This window comes from Pelophylax lessonae (genome assembly GCF_965119305.1).
Source record: "Pelophylax lessonae genome assembly, chromosome: 7".
NCBI lineage: Eukaryota > Metazoa > Chordata > Amphibia > Anura > Ranidae > Pelophylax > Pelophylax lessonae.
In genome coordinates, this window is record NC_138774.1 from 224,364,526 (window position 1) to 224,387,435 (window position 22,910).

A 22,910-nucleotide genomic window follows, 5' to 3' on the forward strand; every position below is an offset into this window, starting at 1 on the left:
AGTGGTGAAAGTATTATGCTTGCGCCACTCTTTGCGGATTTCCCCCATTGTGTCTAATGTGCACCATCTAGTGGCCACAATGCTGTATTTTCTCTGAATCCTCTGAATACAAGATGCTGAAAATGCCAGGTTCCGAAAAGAACTGAAGTACTGAAAGACTGAAAACAGAACATGTTTGCCAGTCCCCTGACGCTCTTTTTCTGCTCCCTAGAATAAAGAAAGGCAATACATTCCTTCTATGCAAAACTCCTAGTTTATTTGTGAGGCTGTTATTATTCATGTGGCGATAATGGTAATGTCATCTACCCCCCTTCCCCTCCTTCATTTGAAACACAAAAAATGCAAGGGACGTATAAATTAAAGAGAATATATGATTAATAATATGATAATGAGAAGAGGACCTCCAAGAGTAGCCGCTGCTTGGCATCTTCCCACACGTCAAAGAGGATGTCCACCGCCTGCATGACATATTCCAGGCTGATGTGAGCAACAGAGCAAAGTTTTTCACCTCTGAGATAAAAAAAACAAAAAAAAAAAACAGACAAATATATTTACACAGAATGCTGAAAAAGGACATTTCTGGCTACACACTAAGGGGGTCAATTTATGAAAAAAAAAAAAAAAAAGAAATGTAACTATGTAAATTCTATAATCATCAGCTCCATCTAGTGGCCACAATGCAGTATTTTTCTAATTGAGATATTTCAGAAAAACACGGCATTATGGTCACTAGAGGGAGCTGACAATCATGGGAAATAAACATATTAGACGTGATACAGGGATTATTCTCAATGGGGTTTTTTTTTTTAATAGACCCCTTCATCTAATTTAAGTGTAACTCATCTGTAAAAGAAAAGCTATACACATAGTACCTGTCCCTCTGCCTGTGCCTCAGTTCTTGTAGAAGGTCTACTTTGGCTGAAGAGTAGCGTTGCTGCTCCTTCATAGATATTGTAGAGTGAGTGAGCGTCATTTCCCTAGTCAGGGTTTATTACCCTACCCTAGCAGGATCACTATATGGCCAAATGAATGTGGAGACACCACCAAATGATTAGCTTCAGGAGTTTTCAGTAAAAGTTATTATTGCTACAGCATACAAAAAGGTTTTAGACAATTGTGCCGTTCTAACCTTGTGGTAACAGTTTGGTGAACCCTTTTCTGTTCCACCATGGCTGTGCCCCTGTGTAAAAGGCCAGCTCCGTAAAGACCAGTTTGACGTGGAGGAACCTTGAAGTTATCTGCACAGAGTCCTCTACCCTACTGGACACCTTTGGGATGAATTGGAACACAAATGGTAAGCCAGGCCTTCTCATCTATTATCAGTACCTGACCTCACAAATAGGCACAAATTCCCTCAGACACACCCCAAAATATTGTGGGAAACCTTCCTAAAATAGTGGAGGCAGTCATAGCCACAAAAAGAGAAGCTTGTTTATTCTTTGCATGATTCAGAGGTGATCTCCGTTATTACCTTTTGGTTCTGTACTTTATTACTAGGTATATAGAATGATTTGGACCCATCTATAACGCCTGGGCTCGGTGTGCTGGTGATGGCTCATTGACAGTCTTGAGGTCCCCTTCTACCTATGAGGGTATTTGGGAAGGGCTTTGTTTTTTTTTTTTTTTGGTTTTGTTAAATTTGTATTTTTTAATTTTTGTACTAATTCTTTAATAAAAATCTTATGGAACAAAAAAAGGAAAAAAAAAAAAAAAAAAAAGGGGGGGATCCCCATAATAATGCCCATGCTTTTGCAATTGAATGTCCAAAACATCTGGTCCAGGTGTACTGCTCTGGTTTACAAAAACTATTGGCGACACGGTGCATTTATTTTTTTAGCAATTCAAGAAATCGGTCTTTAAGAAAACATGAAACGTTAAAAAAAATTTGAAAAATTTGTCCAAATATTAAAAACTCCATCAAATAAAGATAATATCACATACAAGTTTATAAAAAATAATACATTAAATATTTTAATATTTAAAAATTAAACATTTTAATTAAATACTTTCATATTTAATAAATATTTGAGGCACATATGTGAAAGCAGAAGTAAAAATTAACACAAAATTCATTTTTAGTCTGCAGGATGCTAAATATGACGTTTTTTCACAGTAGGCAGATCATGGAAATAAGATCATTTTTGGGAACATATGAATCAGAGAAAAATAGAGAACATTCAGCAGAAAGAAAAAAGAGGAACCTTTCATTGTTTTTCTTTTTCAGTTACAGCAGCCAATTTTGTTAAAGCTAAAGAAAAGAAAAAATCATATGTTCCTCAAGAGGAAAGGAAATAAATCCACTTTGTGGTCACGAAATGTGTTGCAAACCTAGATATTACCATTTAAAATTAAAAGTAGTGGTGACATAGACAGGTATGCACCCCAAAGCTCAAACACGTGTACGTGTGTATACTGATAGTGTCCATAGAGCAGTGGATGGTGTCAGTAGTTTTTATTTTATATTTTACTATTTTTTAAATTTTTTGTTTTATTTTTTTAGGGGCCCTGTTAGGGGGCTTTGGTGAAATATCAGGGGTCTAAACAGGGGGAATTAGGTGATTGGGGTGTGCTCAGGTACATCTGACATACCCTGTGCGCACGCCTATGGTGACATATTTACTGTGTTGTACATAGCCTGGGCAGAGAGCAGCGCTGTGGAAGGGGCCAAGCAGCTCCACCCACTACAGGCTGCCTGTAGAAAACTACAAGAGGGGGTGGAGACAAGACCAGTCACTCTGCACAAGGAGAGAGAACAGCAGTGAGCAGTCTTTATTACAGGAAGGAAAAGTCTCACACTGAATTACTGCATAGATCTGGAAGAAATACACAAAGCATACCGACATTCAAGATTACACATGACAAACTCATTCAGACAATATTTTCTTATTCTGGAATTCAGCTTTAGGCCCCTTTTACAGGAAAGGACCGATTATCAGTTTTTTCAGATGGACCCGTTCAGACCATCCATTGCTCTCTATGGAGTGGCGGATGTCAACAGGCTTGTTTTCATTGACATCCGCCGACATTCTATCCGATCCTTTCCGCTAAAAACAGATGGATGGGGATCCGTTCCCCATCCGTCTGGTGGATTGGATGACAGTCGGATGCAAATGAACAGGTGGTCTGTTTCCATTTTGAAAGCCCTATAGAGGAGAGCAGGCTGTGTCTGTCAACTCTGCATCAGCGGAGCGGACACGGACCTGTCATTTGCCTGCTCAGCGAGGATCAGCAAAGAGATCCCCCCTGCTGAGCAGCCAGACTTCGGACTTGTGAAAGGGGCCTTAAGCAAATGAACAAAAAGGCTATCATTTGAATAATTAAAAGGGGATATTTAAATAATTACAATGGACAATGGCAGATCTATCTAAAATAAATAGATTCAGTACAAGGTAGAATTGTGGAAGAGCTGAAGACCAGAAAGGACAATTAAACATTTTATTTTATAGATGGTTGTATTTGTGAACACCTGACTATTAGAGATAAGGTTTGGGTGTGCAGCAAATTTACAAACATTTGTAAAATTCTGGAAAAACTTTCTACAAAATTGTAGGAATTTGTGCTTATTTGTGAGGTCAGGATGTTGGATGAAAGAGCTGGCTCACAATAAGTGATTCAGTTCATCCCAAAGGTGTTCAGTAGGGTTAAGTCAGCTACTTACAGTGGGGATCGAAAGTTTGGGCACCCCAGGTAAAAATTTGTATTAATGTGCATAAAGAAGCCAAGGAAAGATGGAAAAATCTAAAATTACAGATTAGACATTCTTATAATATGTCAACAAAAGTTAGATTTTATTTCCATCATTTATACTTTCAAAATAACAAAACAAAAAAATGGTGTCTACAAAAGTTCGGGCACCCTGCAGAGTTAATATCTTGTACTGCCCCCTTTGACAAGTATCACAGCTTGTAAACACTTTTTGTAGCCAGCCAAGAGTCTTCCAATTCTTGTTTGAGGTATCTTTGCCCATTCTTCCATACAAAAGTCTTCCAGTTCTTTGAGATTTCTGGGTTGTCTGTCACGCACTGCTATTTTAAGGTCTATCCATAGATTTTCAATTATGTTGAGGTCAGGAGATTGTGAAGGCCATGGCAAAACCTTCAGTTTACACCTCTTGATGTAATCCCCCGTGGATTTCGAGGTGTGTTTAGGATCATTATCCATTTTTAGAAGTCATCCTCTCTTTAACTTCAGCTTTTTCACAGATGGCATCAAGTTACCATCCACAATTTGCTGAAATTTTATTGAATCCATTTTTCCTTCTACTCGTGAGATGTTCCCTGTGCCACTGGCTGCAATACAACCCAAAGCATGATTGATCCACCCCCATGCTTAACAGTTGGACAGAGGTTCTTTTCATTCAATTCTGTGCCCCTTCTTCTCCAAATGTATCTTTGCTCATTCTGGCCAAAAAGTTTGATTTTAATCTCATCGGTCCTCAGAACTTGTTTCCAAAATGCTTTAGGCTTGTCTATATGTTCATTTGCAAAGTTCAAACGCTGAATTTTGTGGTGAGGACGTAGAATAGGTTTTGATTGACTCTTCCATGAAGACCATATTTGTACAAGTATCTCTTCATAGTGGAATAGTGTACCACAACTCCAGTGTCTGCCAGATCTTTCTGGAGGGATCGTGCAGTCAAACATGGGTTTTGAATTGTTTTTCTCACAATCCTGCGAGCTGTTCTGTTTGATATTTTTCTTGGTCTCCCAGATCTTGCTTTAACTTCCACTGTTCCTGATGACTGCCATTTCTTAATTACATTCCGAACAGAGGATATTGACATCTGAAAACGCTTTGCTATCGTCTTATAGCCTTCTCCAGCTTTGAGGCGTCAACTATTTTCAGTTTCAGTTTTCTAGACAACTGCTTAGAAGATCCCATGGTGCTGATTGTTGGGGCAAGGTCAGATGAGTCTGGGCATTTAAAACCTTTGAGATTGACATCACCTGGTCTTCCCAGACGATGATTGAGAACAATCCATGACACTGGCAGGTCTCAGCCTTGCAAAGGGGGCAGTGCATATATAAATTCTGCAGGGTGCCCAAACTTTTGCAGACACCCTTTTTTTGTTTTCTGTAATTTTGAAAGTGTCAATGATGGAAATAAAATCTAACTTTTGTTGACATATAAGAATGTCTAATCTGTAATTTGATGCCTTTTGGAGATTTTTCCATCTTTCCTTGGTTTCTTTATGCACATTAATACAAATTTTTACCTGGGGTGCCCAAACTTTCGATCCCCACTGTATGTTGGATGAGAAGACCCGATCCTAGAGGAGTTGAGGTCAAGGCTCTGTGCAGGCCAGTTGAGTTCCTCCACACCAAACTGGTCAAACCATGACTTTATGGAGCTGGCCTTGTACACAGGGGCAGTGTTCATGCTGGAAATTAAAGGGCCTTCACCAAACTGTTACCAAGAGCACAATTTCTAAATATCTTTGTATGATGTAGCATTTTCAGTACCCTTCACTGGAAAAAACAGAAATCCTTTCTTTAGAGTAAAGGGGACGCATACTTTTGGTCATAGTGTACAGGAAAGTAAGGTAGACTGTATCTGAACAGCACAGTGTAACAGCACTCCGCACAACCTTTCAAACAATCCTTTCCCTCTCTCTGATCACTACCTTATTAGTTTCACTCTCTCCCTCTCCTCCACCTCCTCTCCCTCCAGCTACCTTACAGTTACCCGCAGAAACCTATGCCATCTCAACCCTTCCCTTCTCTACTCTGCTACCCACCACCTCTATGACAAAATCGCACCCCTGTCCTGCACCAACCTAGCCACTTCTGTCTACAACGCTTCACTCTTAGCCTTCCTGGACACACTGGCCCCTCTCCCCACACACCGAATCAGGCCCCGACCCTTCAACCTTGGCAAACCGATAACACTAGAAGTCTGAAAAAGCATAGCCGTGCTCTGAGCGCCTATGGCGTAAGACTAGGTCTCAGAAGGATTTCAACCAATATAAATCTGCCCTCCAAAAATACAATTCCAGTCTCCACACTGCCAAACAGGCCTATTTTATCACTCTCATTAACAGCCTGTCATCACGCCCCCATCAACTCTTCGCTACCTTAAACTCCCTACTCCGTCCTCCACTACCCCCTCCCACCGACTCACTCACTGTCCAGGAGATCGCCTACCACTTCAAACAGAAGATTGATACAATTCATAAGGAGATCGTTGCTGTTCAGATACCTTCCATGCCTTATGCTTCATGCCCACAGGTGCGATCATTACTTCCCTCATTCAACCTCGCCACTACAGATGAGGTTGCTAAACTACTTGCTAACGTCCATATAACCACCTGCCCTCTGGATCCTGTTCCCTCGCAAACGATACGTTCACCTTCTGGCCCTATTCTACGCTCTCTAACCCACATCTTCAATCTCTCCCTCTCTTCTGGCATCTTCCCCAACTCTCTAAAACATGCACTAGTCAGCCCCATACTTAAAAAACCCTCACTGGACCCAAACGATCTGAACAACGTACGCCCTGCTCCCCTTTTCATCCAAACTCCTCGAACGCCTAGTCTACAAACGACTGTGCGACCACCTTGCCGAGCATAGCCTCCTTGATCCCCTTCAGTCTGGATTTCGGCCTCAACACTCCACTGAAACTGCTCTCCTAAAACTGACAAACGATCTACTAACGGCCAAAACCAATGGACACTATTCTGTACTCCTACTTCTGGACCTTTCTGCTGCCTTTGATACGGTTGACCATCCCCTCCTCCTCAAAAAACTCCATGCCTTTGGTCTCCGTGACTGTACTCTTCACTGGCTATCTTCCTACTTATCCAACTGCACCTTTAGCGTTATGTACAATTCTACTTCCTCCTCTCCTCTTCCATTCTCTGTTGGGGTCCCCCAAGGCTCTGTTCTTGGACCCCTCCTATTTTCAATCTACACCTCCTCTCTGGGTCAGTTGATAACCTCCCACGGCTTCCAATACCATCTCTACGCTGACGATACCCAAATCTATCTATCCACCCCTCAGCTCTCTCCCTCAGTCTCCTCACGTATCACTAATTTACTATCAGATATATCGGTCTGGATGTCTCACCACTTCCTCAAACTCAATCCATCCAAAACCGAGCTTTTTCCTCCACCACATGCCCCTTCCCCTGATTTCCCTGTCAATATCGATGGCATTACTATCAGCCCATCCCCGCATTCCAAGTCCTTAGGTGTTGTTCTGGACTCTGAACTCTCCTTCAAACCCCACATCCAATCGCTGTCCAAATCTTGCCACCTCAGCCTCCGCAACATCTCCAAAATACGCCCCTTTCTAACCAAAGACACAACAAAACTCCTAGTTCACTCCCTGGTCATCTCGCGCCTCGACTACTGCAATTCCCTTCTCATTGTCATACCTCTACACAGGCTATCCCCCCTTCAATCCATCATGAATGCTGCCGCCAGACTCCTCCACCTTACCAATCGCTCAGTGTCCGCTGATCCTCTCTGTCAAGTCCTCCACTGGCTTCCGCTCACCCAACTAATTAATTTCAAAATACTTACAACATCTTACAAAGCAATCCACAGCTTAGCCCCTAGTTACATCACTAGCCTAGTCTCAAAATACCAACCTAATCGCTCTCTTCGTTCCTCTCAAAACCTCCTGCTCTCTAGCCCCCTCGTCATCTCTTCCCATGCTCGCCTCCAGGACTTTTCCATAGCCTCTCCAATCCTATGGAACTCCTTACCCTTATCCCTTATCTGTCCGATTATCTCCTACTCTATTAGCTTTTAGGCGATCTCTGAAAACCCTCCTTTTCAGAGAAGCCTATCCTACCAACACCTAACAACCCATCCCCCACGGTTATTGCCTTTTGTTTCACTTGACCCGCCCTTCTAGATTGTAAGCTCTAACGAGCAGGGCCCTCTAGTTCCTCCTGTTTTGAACTGTATTGTAACTGTATTGTCTTCCCTCACATTGTAAAGCGCTGCACAAACTGTTGGCCCTATATCAATCCTGTATAATAATAAAAATAATAATAATAATCTGAAGGTATCTGTTGTAGGAACACATTGCAGTGGTACCACATTTGTTGTATTCTTTCAACAGCCCCTCTGACAACAAATCCACAATTTATATGTTGTATTCGGAGAATTTAAAAGCAACCACTGAAATCTCATATAAGCTTTTACATGTTTACGTAATTCATTTAGTCACATTACATTTTTTAAATCTGAAGCATTCATTAACCATTTAAAGACAGCATGGGATACATTGACTGACAATTACTCAGTCATGCAACACTGTACCCAGATTAATTTTATGTAATTTTTTTTAGACAAATAGAGCTTTCTTTTGGTGGAATTTAATCACCATTGGGTTTTTTTTTTTTACGATGTAAAGGAAAAAAATACCAAATATGAAAAAACCTGGTATAAAAGTTTTCAAATAAATAATCTTTCTTTCTTCACAAATTTAGGCCAATTCTAAAATGTCAAAAACGAAACTAATAGCTTTACATAATGGAGCAACATTCACACGCGTAAGACACCCAACATTAGTGGTGATTGATTTTTACAAATAAAAATACACCTTGGCACACTGGTACTGACTAGTATTCCATTGTTTCTCTTCTCCCTCTGTTTCACTCCCTCACTTAGCTAATGTGACCTTAGTGCTGATGGACAGGGGCAGGGGCAAACAAGGATGCTATGTTGTTCTCAACCATGACGTCATTGGTTGTTACGACCCCCGCGGTTAGATGGTTGTAATGGTGCACAATGAAAACCTGTGGCTTTGTGTAATTGAAAAGCACTCCATCCACCTGCTGACTGAAATACAATTTTTGGGCAATTTTTTAGGAATTTTGCCAAGGCACCCCTGAATAAATCTGCAGACACCCTGGTTGCAAAAGGCTGAACTATGGTTTATATATTTGAAATTTATCAACACTGATGTTCTGAATGTCAATCTCATTTCTTGAGGCTCCAAAATGCCAGAAACTGCCCAAATGAACCCTTTCTGGAAAGCAAGACACTCCAATGTATTTTGTAAGGAGCTTGGGGACCTTTTTGAAGTTGTAAAATCTTGGCACAATTTTTTCAAAACTGTAGGGTTTTTTTCCATAGAGTTGTCATTTTGACAAGTTCTCACGCACAGCATAGGAATACCTACAACTACATCCCAAACACATTAATGTCATCCTTCTGAGTATGGGGATACTACACGTGTGAGACTTTTGCACAGCTTAGAGGCACAGAGGGGCCCGAAATCCAAGGAGAACCTTCAGACTTTTAAAGGCATACATTTAACATCAGGAGACTAATGATGAAGATTGCCTCTCTTGTATCTAATGCTCAAGCACTCCTGGAAATGGAACAGATGGTGCAAAGATACAAGAGGGACATGAGTGCCAGAAGATGTTGATTGCAGAGCATTGGACTGGAGATGTCAATAAGGAAGATCTAGCAGAGCATACGGCCAGAAGTGTCAGTCGAGGGAACAATGGAACCATGAGGGAAACCATCAGAAGTTAAAGAGGATTGGGCCACAGGTTCAAGATGGCAGAGTCCACACAGACAATTCTAGCTGGTTCTAGATTAGTCCAGAGCTGGCACTAAGTGACTGCATGGAACAGAATAAAAGGCAGTAACAGTCACAGAGAAAGCCGGGGTCAACAAAAAGCAGGCAGCACAGTCCCATTCACAAGCCAAATTAAGGTCATGGATCAACCAAACGTCAGGAAGTAGGAGGCAGCGCTGCACTGCTGTGGCTAGTGATTAGGAACATTTTTTCTGGCTGCACAGGTCTCATGGCGCTGGGACACGTATGATGAACAGGAACGTTGTTACTGGCAGCACTAGGAATGGTGTGGCACAATGGTCATCCGGAGCACTGTTGAGGCTTTACTGGCCTGATGACACTGACACCAGTGTGGCGGTGATCAGGAACACTGTTGGTGGCTTACACTGCTCTGGTGACAGTGGTACAGGTGTGGCAAAGGATTAGGAACATGTTTGCTGGCTTACAAAAGTCTGGTGACACTAGGCCTGGTGGTGGTTATCCACAATGCTGTTGGCTACACCAGTCTGGCATAGTATGGACACAATCATGAACACTGTTGAGGCTCTACTGGTCTGGCGAGACTGGCGTGGTGGCAATCAGGAATACGGTTTAACCTTCACTTGTCTGGCAGTGATCAGAACAGCTGTTGCTGGCTGCACAGGTCTGGCAATGCTGGAACTGATGTGAGGGCGATAAGGAAGACTGCCACTGGTGTGGTGGTGATAAGGAATGCTGATACTGGCTGCACTGGTCTGGTGACACTGGGAATGGTGTGGTGGTGATCAGAAACACTGTTGCTGGCTGCCCTGGCGACACAGGCACCGGTGAGGCAAGGATCAGGAACGCAGTTGCTGGGTTACACTAGTCTGGTCATACTGCCACTGGTATAGTGTTGGTTTAGGAAAACCATTGAGGCTGGGCTGCACTGGTCTAGTGACACTGGCACCAGTGTGACAGCGAACGGGAACAAAGTTGCTGGCTCACACTGACTGAGTGGCACTGGTGTAGCTAGTAATTAGGAACATTTTTGCTGGCAGGACTGCTCTGGGGACAATCAGGAACACTGTTGTTGGCTGCACTGGTCTGGCATCACTGGCACTGGTGTGACGGCAAAAAGGAACATTGTTGAGGCTGCACTGGCTTTTGGACGCTGGCAATGGTGTGGCTGCAATTAAAAACGTTGTTGCCGGCTGAATTAATCTGGTGCCGCTGAGAATTGAGTAACAGCAAATTGGAAATACGATTTGTCGGCTGCATTGTTTTGGCAACACTGGCACTGGTGTGAACATTGCTGCTGGCTTGTACTGGCAAGGAAGCAATCAGGAATGCTGTTGCTGGCTTACACTGCTCTGGTGACACCAGCTACAGTGTGGCTGCAATTAGGAACTCGGTTTCTGGCTTACACTGCTCTGGTGACACTAGCCCTGATGTGGGTGGCGATCAGGAGCACTGTTGTTGACTGCACTGGTCTGGTGACACTAACTCTGTTGGTGGTTAGGAACACACTTTTTGTCCTACACTGGTCTGGTGACATGGCGATCAGAAACACTGTTGCTGGCTTACACTGGCCTGCAACAGCTGGTTGCACGGGCCTGGTGTGGCGGTGATTGGGAACACTGTTGCCAACTGAACTGGCGTAGCAGTGATCAGGAATGCTACTGACGGCTGCACAGGTCTGGCTGTGATCAGGAACATGGTTGCTGGCTCCACTGCTCTGGTGACACACTTACTGGTGGAGCAGTGATCAGGAACACTGTTGCATCCTGCACTGGCCAGGCAGGGATCAGGAACACTGTTACTGGCGTACATTGGTCTGATAACAGTGGTACTGGTGTGGCTAGCAATTAGAAACATTGTTCCTGCCTGCAATGCTCTGATGACATTCCATTGGCACTGCTGAAGTGGTGATCATGAACACTAGCTGGCTGCACTGGTCTGGCAACACTGGCACATTTGTGTCAGCACTCAGGAACACTGTTGCTGGCTTACAATTGTCTAGCGACAGTGGCACTAGAATGGCTAGCGATTAGGAACATTGTTGCTTGCTGCATTGCTATGCTGATACTGGCACTGGTGTGGCAGTAATCCAAAACACTATTGCCGGCTGTATTGGTGACACTGGCACGGGTGTGGTGGTTATCAGAAATGCAGTTACTGGCTGCACTGAGCTGGCGATGCTGGGAATAGTTTAATGGCAATCATCAGGGGGAACATGGTTGTTGGCTTCACAGGTCTGGCAATGCTGGAACTGGCTGCCAAATTGCCACTGGTAGTCTTAAAGAGAAGCCTGCATAACAGTGCAGGAGTACAGGTACGGGTACAAAGAATTATCACACTACAACAGTTAGTGCCTGAACAAGGACCTTAATGGCAGGACCACCAAGTAATATATAAAAGAAAGTTCCAGATTTAACCACTTGCCAACTTGCTAATCACTTGTGTCCACGCTTCGCAGGATAACGTACAGTATATATGTGATCCTACATTTCTGGGTATGGGGCGCAAATGCGAGCCACCGGGGGCTCACTCCCGCTGTAACCCTTTGACCCCTCCTGATGTAAATCCCTTCCCAGTCAGTGTCATCAGTACAGCGATAGTGTATATTTTGTTTTAGCACTGATCACTATTGGTGTCACTGGTTCCCAAATAGATGTTAGACAGACATCCACAGCAATATTGCAGTCCCACTATAAGTAGCTGATCGCCGCCATTACTAGTAAATTAAAAATCATTGTGATTGAAAAATACACACCGCACTGGAGGGGGAGCAATCTGAGGAGGTCTATATCCAGGAGGGAAACCTTCTGGATATATGAGCTCAGGTGCTCCAGGCCCCAGGGACTCAACATAGAGTGGGATATAAACGCACATATAAATAATTGTTGATCCCCTTTACCATTGGGCAGGTTTTAAATGCTATCAAACAGAAGTCTATATTGGTCCCATTATACGATGGAGGTTTTAATAATCCAAGTAAGATGGATTTCCTATATATGTGTCACCCTTTCCTACTGCGCTCCTTAATGTGTATATGTAGGACAGGAAGGAAAGTGTCTACTTCCGGTGTCACTAGGACCGATATACAAAACGACCCATCTAATATAAATTTTAGTTGTTTTTAAACATAATAAAGTGTTTTTAGATACATCAGTTTTACATATGGATTGTTTTTATATAAACTTTTTATCTAGATTGATATCAGCCAAGCATTTGAAAAAAGACCTGCCTTGCAGACACCGAAAGTATGGCAGTCTGCTTCATCCTGTATAAATAGAACGGAAGTGACGGTGCGCAGGTACTCCTGTCTCAGTCGAAGTCCAATCGGAAGAAACCGGTCAGATTAGGAGGCGCACACGTCACACAATACTTGCGGTCCGTGCTGCAGCCGGACGCAAGCCTCGTCAGGAATTCCAAACGTCAATATATATATTTTATGCTGATTTCAAGACATCTTAACTGTAAGTGCAATACTGCTTGTTAAATAAACATCTAAAGGGTAATACACTATTAGTCCTTGTTCCCTTTGCTATATGGTGGAGCTGGAGGCGTCAGCGCTGTTGCAGTGACAGACCCTGTGTACTGATTGCTATCTGCTGGAAGCATCAGGGTTGTTGCAGTGACAGACTCTGTGGATCTCAAAGAGAAGGGGAGGCAGTGCCTTTGCAGATACAAGCGCATACTGATTGCTATTTGGTAAGAGGCCAACCCAGGTGTTTTGCACGAGGTGATTGTTTGTTCACTGAGGAGATCGGATTTTGTACAGCATATGAGTTTATTATTTGCACCTTACTATTTTTCCGTTCGGTAAGGAGGAATTTCACTTGGTGGTGGATACACTTCGGATGTGGAATTGATTTGAACTTTTTCACTCACCTGTCATCATTTATTTATGGACACTTATGCAAAGTTGTGTTTTTATGCACATTGATTATTAACATATCTTTTGTATATTTGAATTTGGTCATATGTTATATTTTTATGCATATATCTATTGTTGTTTAGCACACCCCAATACATCACATTACTAGTAAAAAATTAATAAAAACTCGATAAAAATATCCCATAAGTTTGCAGACGCTATACCTTTTGCTCAAACCAATCAATCTACACTTATTGGGATTATTCTTTTACCAAAAATATGTAGCAGAATACATATTGACCTAAATTGATAAAGAAATTAGATGTTTTACATGTTTTTATTGGATGCGTTTTATAGCAGAAAGTAAAAAAAAAAAGTACTGTATATATTTTTTTTGTTTATAGTGCAAATAATAAAAACCGCAGGAGGTGATTAAATACCACTAAAAGAAAGCTCTATTTATGGGGAAAAAAAGAACATAAATTTTATTTGGGTACAGCGTGCAATTGTCAGTTAAAGTAACGCAGTGCCATACCACAAATGGCCTGGTCATGATAGGGGTAAATCTTCCGGAGCTGAAGTGGTTAAGAAGATTGAGAATTAAAAATTCATTAAAAAGTTCTAAGATATTTAGTCTCATTTAAATAGAAAAATTAGCGCACACTTAAAGCATATATGATTCTTGCTACATCAGCCAAAATGTGAATTGTCACGGATGTGCAAAGGCAGAGAAGAACTGAACTTGTAATTTAGAAACACCGATGACATACCACAACTTTCCCACTTCTCATAATGTGGTCACTTGACACATTAGAGATGCATAGCAGAAGATCCTCTTACGCAACTCTACAAGCCAATGGCATAATTTGGGATTGTACTTCCATTCACACAATTTCATACAGACATGGCAAAAGCCAAAAGGGTGTAATCATGAAATACCTGACATAGTGAGATAAACATGGCATTTGTTTAACCACTTGACCTCCGGAAGATTTACCCCCCCCCCCCCCCTCCCTTTATGAGCATTTTTTGCAATACAGCACTGCGTTACGTTAACTGACAATTACGCGGTAATGCAACACTGTACCCAAATAAAATGTATGTCCTCCCCCCCACAAATAGAGCTTTCTTTTGGTGGTATTTGATCACATCTGCATTTTTTTTGTTCTATAAGCAAAAAAAAAAAAAAGGCCAATTAAAAAAAACAAAACATTTTTTATTTTCTGCTATAAAACATATCCAATAAAAAATTTTAAATCTTCATAGATTTAGGCCAATATGTATTCTGCTACATATTTTTGGTAAAAAAAATCCCAATAAGCATATATTGATTGGTTTGCACAAAAGTTATTGCGTCTACAAACTATGAGATATTTTTATTTTTTTACTATGGCGGCGATCAGTGACTTATAGTTGGCCTGCGAAATTTCAGGGGACATTTTGACACACAACACATTTTTGGGAACCAGTGACACTAATGCAATGATCAGTGCTAAAAATATGTAGAGAAAAAGCGAATTAAAAAGGATTAAGAGAGGTGCATGGAAGCCAGCCAGCCCCCAGTCTGATGTACTCACCCTCCAGTCTGCCACCAACCAAGTAGACCTGTCTCATGATATAAAGAACAGGGGTTTAGTTGACACGCATTTGCAAACGCATGTGTAAGCTGCAGAGCCACGACACGGCACCCTGTTTTATCTGCAGTCCTAACACTTTTAAATTTGAGTGTCTCCACTCTGGGAGAACATGGCTGCTAATGGATGGATAGGAGGCAGGTGAGAAGGAGCAGCCCAAACTTCCCCCAACCCACCTCCATCCATGACTGGTCTAGTATCTCAAAACTCTAAATAGCAATGTTCTTAAGATGGTACAAACTGAAAACGACCAGCTGAGAAGCATACACCTCCAACCCCTTGGTGGATGCAGTGTAAAACACAGATTGGGACTTTATATGAGGCAATTTGCCTGTATAGCACAGTGCCTCCATCCCTAATTTCATAAAATATTTGGGACTTTACATGAGACATGCAGGTCATGCTATACACTCAAATTTAAAAGTGTTAGGACTGCAGATAAAACAGGGTGCCGTGTCGTGGCTCTGCAGCTTACACATGCGTTTGCAAATGCGTGTCAACTAAACCCCTGTTCTTTATTTATATCATGAGACAGGTCTACTTGGTTGGTGGCAGACTGGAGGGTGAGTACATCAGACTGGGGGCTGGCTGGCTTCCATGCACCTCTCTTAATCCTTTTCAATCAAAACAACTTTATTGGTGTACTGAAAACATCCAATATAAAGTACAGACATTGCAAAGAATTGTCGTGCTACTGCAGTAGCACCATAAAATACAGTGACATACGCGATCATAAGACAAGTAGACAGATAAGCAAGTACAGCTTACATTTACAAAGAATAAGAAAAAACACCCCCAAAAAGCTCACAGTTGTCATTCAAACTATACATCAAAGGTTACGAGTTGCAAGTATAGGATGAATTCAACCACCTATCCCAAACCTTTTTATATTTGCCAGGACATCCTCTATTATAAATGATTTTCTTGTACGGAAGAGTTGCATTAACTTCCCTGATCCACAGCACCAAGGAGGGTACAGTCTGCTGTATCCACACTCGAGCCAGGAGTTTGCGGGCTAGAAAAAGTGTTTCTTGTAGAAATCTAATTGTGTGTTTATCTAGATCCTCATCCGAAAAAAGCCCCAAAAGGCACATCCTGGGGTCAAGAGATAAAGGAGCACCCATCCGATCGTGGAGGAACTGGACCACTTGTGCCCAGTATCCACGCACTCTCGGACATTGCCACAGGAGGTGGTTGAACGTGCCAGTCTCCTGTAGGCATTTGGGACATTGGGATGTCTGGGTGGGGCAGAAATTAGCCATACATGCAGGGGTAAGATAAGCTCTATGAAGAATACAGGCTTGAGTGAACCGGTCAGACATTTTAGGAGAAGCAGTTTTGGCACACAGTAAAACATCACCCCAGTTCTCATCTACAACCTCCCCCAGCAACGGCTCCCATCTGGCCTTTAGGTCATAAGCGAATTTGGTGGCAGCAGGAGTCACCAGCATATCATATAACATGGTAATCAGGCCTCTCTTAATCCTTTTCAATTCGTTTTTTCCGATACAGGGATGGAGACGCTGGGCATACCTGCTGGTGTCTCACTTAAAGTCCCACATAGCCCACATTGTAAAAATATGTACAGTTCACTGTATTAATGACATTGGCTGGATCCCTAACATCAGGGGCGTTTAAAGGGTTAACTGCATGACCTAACGTGTTTTACTATACTGTGTGGGAGGTGCTTTTACTAGGGGAGGAGATAAAATGTATTTCCTGCTTTGCAGAGACACAGGATCCATCCCTTCCCTCCTGGCAGAAGGGCGATCTGCCTAGTTTACATAGGCAGATCGCAGTTCTTTGTCTCCGACGATCGGCTAATGCTGGAGGACATCGGTACCATGCAACCGCCAACTGACTTCCACTGTTTGTATTCACAGCGGAAGCGACCTGCCGGGCGGCACGCATGCGCGCCCTCTACCTGGAAGTGTCGGATCACGTATCCGGCTCCTTGAGCGCAGGGACTGAGGTGAACGTACAAAATATATAAATGCTATATTGTCAAAAGTATTGAGATGCCTGTCTTTACACGCACATAAACTTTAAAGGCATCCCAGTTTTAGTCCATAGGGATCAACATTGAGTTGGCCCACTCTTTGCAGCTATAACAGCTTCAGCTCTTCTGGGAAGGCTGTCCGCAAGGTTTAGGAGTGTGCCTATGGGAATGTTTGACCATTCTTCCAGAAGTGAAGAATCCAAAATTTTGCATGGAGCTCCAGACCAAGGACGATTAATGGTTATTTTGTATTTATTCCATTTGCGAATAATCACGTCAACAGTTGTCTCCTTCTCACCAAGCTTCTTGCTGATGGTCTTGTAGCCCATTCCAGTCTTGTGCAGGTCTACAATCTTGTCCCTGATGCCCTTTGACAGCTCTTTGGTTGTCTTGCTTACGATGGTTAGGTTTGAATGGAAGAAAGATTGCGTCTTTTATACACATAATGAGTTGTCATTAGGAGCACCTTCTTAAAATTGACAGGACTAATCTGTGTACCACATGAGCACATACTGCAGCTAGTCTGTGGGAGCCAGAAATATTGTTGGTTGGTAGGGGAATCAACTACTTATTTTACTGTATACCAAAAAAGTGAAAAATAAAAATAATCTCACCTAGCAGCTCTCAACTCAGAAAAGTGCACACAATATATGTGAACAAAATAAACAAACAATTGAATCAATATATGTGTTCAAATAATCACAGAAAATCCAACCCCAAAATTAATTGAACAATAAATCAAGTGAAAAAAATCTGTGAAAAAATGTCAGTGAAACACACATTAATAAATCAATGTATAACTAAAAGTCCAATAGTAGGAAAACTAAAAGTCCAATAGTAGGAGAATAGTGATATGTAATGATTCAGTGAGATTCCAGTGTAAGAAACACACCAACAAAGTGTCCACCACCTTTGTGCTCCACTCCCCTCAGCTAGAACACTCACCCCCACTTTTTGCCCTCCACTCTCATGGATAGGGCTGATCACGCTTTGGAATATGCACCACTGCACAGGATATAGGGAATAATGGATCCTTGGTGATTCTCAAGATGCCGCTCCACATATACCATAAAAGGAAGAGGAGAGCCAACTAGTGCAATAACGTATGAACTAGTTTATTCCATTTAAAATCCACTAATATGCACGTACATGGGATATAAATATGCAAAGCACATCATAATCAAGAGTGGGGATCAGGGTGCTCACTTGCTCCGGAAGCGTGATGTACCAGCGTTTGGGTCCAGGACTCTCCGGTGAGACACCGCCGCTCACCTGATCAATCACCAGGCACGTTGTATGTCCATGTCCCTGACGTTTCGTCACTTACTGACTTTTTCTGAAGGGGGTCGAAAAAACTTATTTTACTGACTGAACTGTAACTCATTTATAACATTTGTATCCTGTTTTTTTCTGGATTTTTGGTCGATATTCTGTCTCGATCATTTAAAATACACCCATGATGATAAAAATAAAAACATGCTTAGGGTCCTTTCACACGAGCGATCCTATCAGATCCAGCTGTCAGTTTTTTAGGCGGATCTATGAGGCAGCGGATGTCAGCGGAGACATGTCTGCTGACACCCGCTGCCATCCGCATCCGATCCTGTCCGTGAAATCTGGACGGATGGAAACCCTATTTTCCATCTGTCCAGGGGATCGGATCGGATGAGAGCGGACATGCGGTCCCCTCTCATCCGATTCCCCCATAGAGATGCATGGGGCTCTGACAACTCCCTCTCCGCACGCAGAGTGGAGAGGGAGCTGTCACCTGCCTGCTCAGTGGGGATACGTGTTTACGATCCCCTGCTGAGCAGCACGGATCCGCCTACGGGGGCGGACCGTGTGAAAGGACCCTTTATTTCTTTGTAAGCGGGCAAACCTACAAAATCTGCAGGGGATCAAATAATTATTTTCCCCACTGTATATATGTGAATTCTCACCTCTGAGTGACCTCTCCCCCTCTTCACTCCTCCGCAAGGAGCGCCCTTGTTTTGTGGAGAGCTTCTGACCTTAACCTCTTAAGGGCTGCCCTAGAAGAACTTTTACTGCTCAAGGGTGGCACCTCTGCACCGGATCACGTATATATATATATATATATATATATATATATATATATATATATATATATATATATATATACACACACATGATCCAGCTCTACCGTGTAGGCTTTTTCTTATGTGATCACAGCAGAGTCCAGCGGTGGGTACCACAGACGTGATGTCCGCCGGCACCAGCCAAGTGAACAGCAGAGAGGCAGCATGGCAGTCTGCCTATATAAACAAGGCAGATTGCCGTTCTGACAGGAGGGAAAGCATGGATCCATGTCTTGCCCTAGTAAAAGCACCTCCCATACTGTAGAAAAACACTGGCTAGGCACACAGTTAACCCTTTGATCTCCCCTGATAACCCTTCCCCATTAGTACAGTGACAGTATTAGTGCCACTGGTCTCCAAAAAGTGTCAAGCGTCAGTTAGGGTCTGAATGTCTACCACAATATTGCAGTCCTACTTTAAGACGCTGATCATCACCATTACTACGTAGTAAGAAAAAAAAAATAAAAATGATTCCATTGTTTGTAGACGCTAAAACTTTTGCGCAAGCCAATCAATATGCGCTTTTTTGTTTTTTTACCAAAAATATGTAGCAGAGAACATATTGACCAAATTTACGAAGAATTTTGATTTCTTACATTTGTTTATTGGATGTGTTTTATAGGAGAAAGTAAAACAGTTGGCCTTTTTTCGTTTATAGCGCAAAAATAACAAACACAGAGGTGATCAAATACCACCAAAAGAAAGCTCTATTTGTGGGGGGAAGGACATCAATTTTATCTGGTTACAGTATTGCATGACAGCGCAATTGTCAGTTAAGTACTGCAGTGCCGTTTTGCAAAAAATGGCCTGTTCATGAAGGGGGGGGGGGGGAGGTAAATCTTCCTGAGGTCAAGTGGTTAAAGTGATTCTAAACGCTTTTTTTTTTTTTTTTTAAATAGCAAACATGACATGTCATCTATCTGCTCTGTGCAGTGGTTTTGCACAGAGCAGCCCTGATCCTCCCCTTCTTGACTCCCGCATTGGCGCTCCTAGCTCCTTCCAAGTGCTGCCAGAGCAGGCAGCTTGCAAGCCTGGCCTCCCTGTGCACCACTATTGATTGAAGCAGTGTGCATGGCATGTGGGATCACTGGGGAACAAGACCATTGTGCTCTGTGTTAGGGCAGAGGTCCAGCTCCCCAGTGTGCTGTCAACAAAGGTCTTCGGTCCCTTTCACACAATCATTCTGATCAGGTTTTTAGGCGGACCTGACTGGACGGTCCATTCACCCCTATGGAGCCCTTCCCCTCCGTTTAGGAGGATCAAAGGTAGTCCTGTGTAAACTGACCTGGCCACCCATAGAGCAGAGCGGCTCTGTCCCTATTTGCTCTGCACAAGTGATGAACCCGTCATCTGCCCGCTCTGCTCTGATCAGCAGGGGGACCTGCGAGTGGATCTCTTGCTGATTGGAGTGGAGTCCACCTCGTGTGAAAGGGGCCTTATTGTTTTAAGCAGTAAAAATAATAGGTGTTCTAATCCATCTCCACTCTATTCAAAACTAAAAAGCGTTGACTTTAGTTACCCTGTAAGCACTAAAAATAATGAAAAAGGAACACTCTTTTATACTTATTATGCAGCCTGATTGCAGATAACGATAAATAAGCAAAACTTCAATTGGGCCTTAACAAATCTTGCGCCTAAACAATTTCCTGTACATGTAGAGTGACACCAGTACATATGTAGAAAGATGATCCGCACACCGATCTTATCAGCAGTTGTGTTTTGTGGTTCCTGAATAAAGATGAAGATTTTTTAAGAGCAACTATCGGTGTGCGGATCATCTTTCTACAGAGTGACACAAATAAACTGACTTTTTCTAGTGAAAACTTGAAAAAAGCCATTAGACTTTAACCACAAGGATTTTAAATGTAAGAGATCAGTCCTAAAAAAAACCTAAACTTTTGAAGACACATTTCTTATTTTCCGCTTCTCTCTCCCTGCCACTGCTATTACCGGCTGACAAAATGACTTTGTATTATACAGCAGGAATGTGCATTTCAATTCATACATTGCATTTTTACAATTTTTTTTAAATGCATTCATTACCTATATTGCTTTTTTCCATTTCAGTTTTATTACCTTTCTTCAGTTTTATAATTTTAGTCATTTAAACAGGACAAGTTATAGAATAAAATGTGCATTTTTTATTTACATTAGAACAACTTTTTAAAACACAGAAAATGCAATACTTTTTTTTTACCTTTAGATTCCACAGAACATAAAATAATTTTTGCAAAAACAAAATTGCCAAAATAAAGCCTAGTTCCCCCTCCTTCCAAAAAAAAAAAAAAAAAAACACCCAAAATAATGTATTTGATACTTTATCTTAAAGCAGAACTAAACCCTCCTATCCTTTACAGTCAAGGAAGCTGCCATCTTGGTCTTTTTGATCTACAGTTGCTTTGGAGCTACACATGTGACCAGTTATGACAGTAGAGAGCACATTCCAATGTGTCAATTATTGTAACCGATTTATGAAATAATTAAGTCAATGAATTCAAGGGTTAGTTCGCCTTTACCATAAAACTGCATATGCAGACAGGGGCACTTGCTATAGGCTTAGGCCGTTTACGTACCTCATGAAGCCTGGCTGGAAAACTCCCAGGATGTTGCCAAGCGTGGCCCAGCTATAAAGCCCCGTACACACGTACCGATCGTCGTCATACAAACGTTCGTCTTTTCTCCCCGGGATGTCGATGTCTGTTGAAAAGTGCAAAGACAGCACAAGAATGTTGTCCGCCGACTTCAGCTGACTGCAGAAGTGATGTCATGTAATGGTTAACTTTCCCTGTGTTTTTTCTTTTCTGAGCATGCCCAGTCTTGCAAATCTGCGGTCTGTCGGCAGAATTCTGTACTGACTGGCGAACAATCGTCCGTTCTGGTGTCGGTATACAAAAATTTTCATGTTTGCAAGAAAGACTCTTGTCCGCAGAATGTGCGCAGACAGCTGTCGGAGGCACCATACTAACAAGCCTACAATCGGCAGATCTTTCGTCCGCCGACGTTTGTATGACGACGATCGGTACGTGTGTACGGGGCTTAACTGTTCACCCCCACCATCACAGGAGTGAGTTCTCAAACTGAAAACTCAGAGCTACTGTATCAAGGGAGAATAAATGTATGTGAGGTGGTTTGAATCCGAGAAGGAGCTCACTCCTTTGATGGTAAAAGTAAGTGTCGGTTCACACTAGGGTGACACGAATTCGGGCGAGTTATGCCGTCGCCCGTGCACCGCGACTTCGGCGCGGCTTGCAACGACTTCACATAATGGAAGTCAATGCAAGTCGCTCCGATGTCGCCCCGAAGTAGTGCAGGAACCTTTTTCTAAGTTGGAGCGACTTGAGTCGCTCCTATTAGAACGGTTCCAATTGCACAGCACGGTCCGCTACTTGTCAGGCGACCAAGTTGCCGGACAAGTCGGAACAGTGTGAACCAGCACTAATAGCTGAGTCTCTCTTAGCAACATTCTAGCAACATCCTGGGAGTTTTCAGGTCAGGTTTTATGAGGTACTTAAATGGCCTACACCTATAGCAAGGCCATTATTCAACTAATCAGAGATGCACAGTTTGTTTTCATCCCTCTTTTCTGCATAGGCAGTTTTCGGTAAAGGTGAAGTACGCCTTTAAGTTCCGCTTTAAATGACCACAAATTAATGCCAAATAAACAGGTCCATAGTGGAAAGGCAAAAATGACTGGTGAATAAAGATTACACACAGGTATAGGAGCTGGGTGGATAAGATATATAAAAATAAATTTAAATTGTAGTAAGTTACAAACCATTAAACACTGCAAGAAAAAA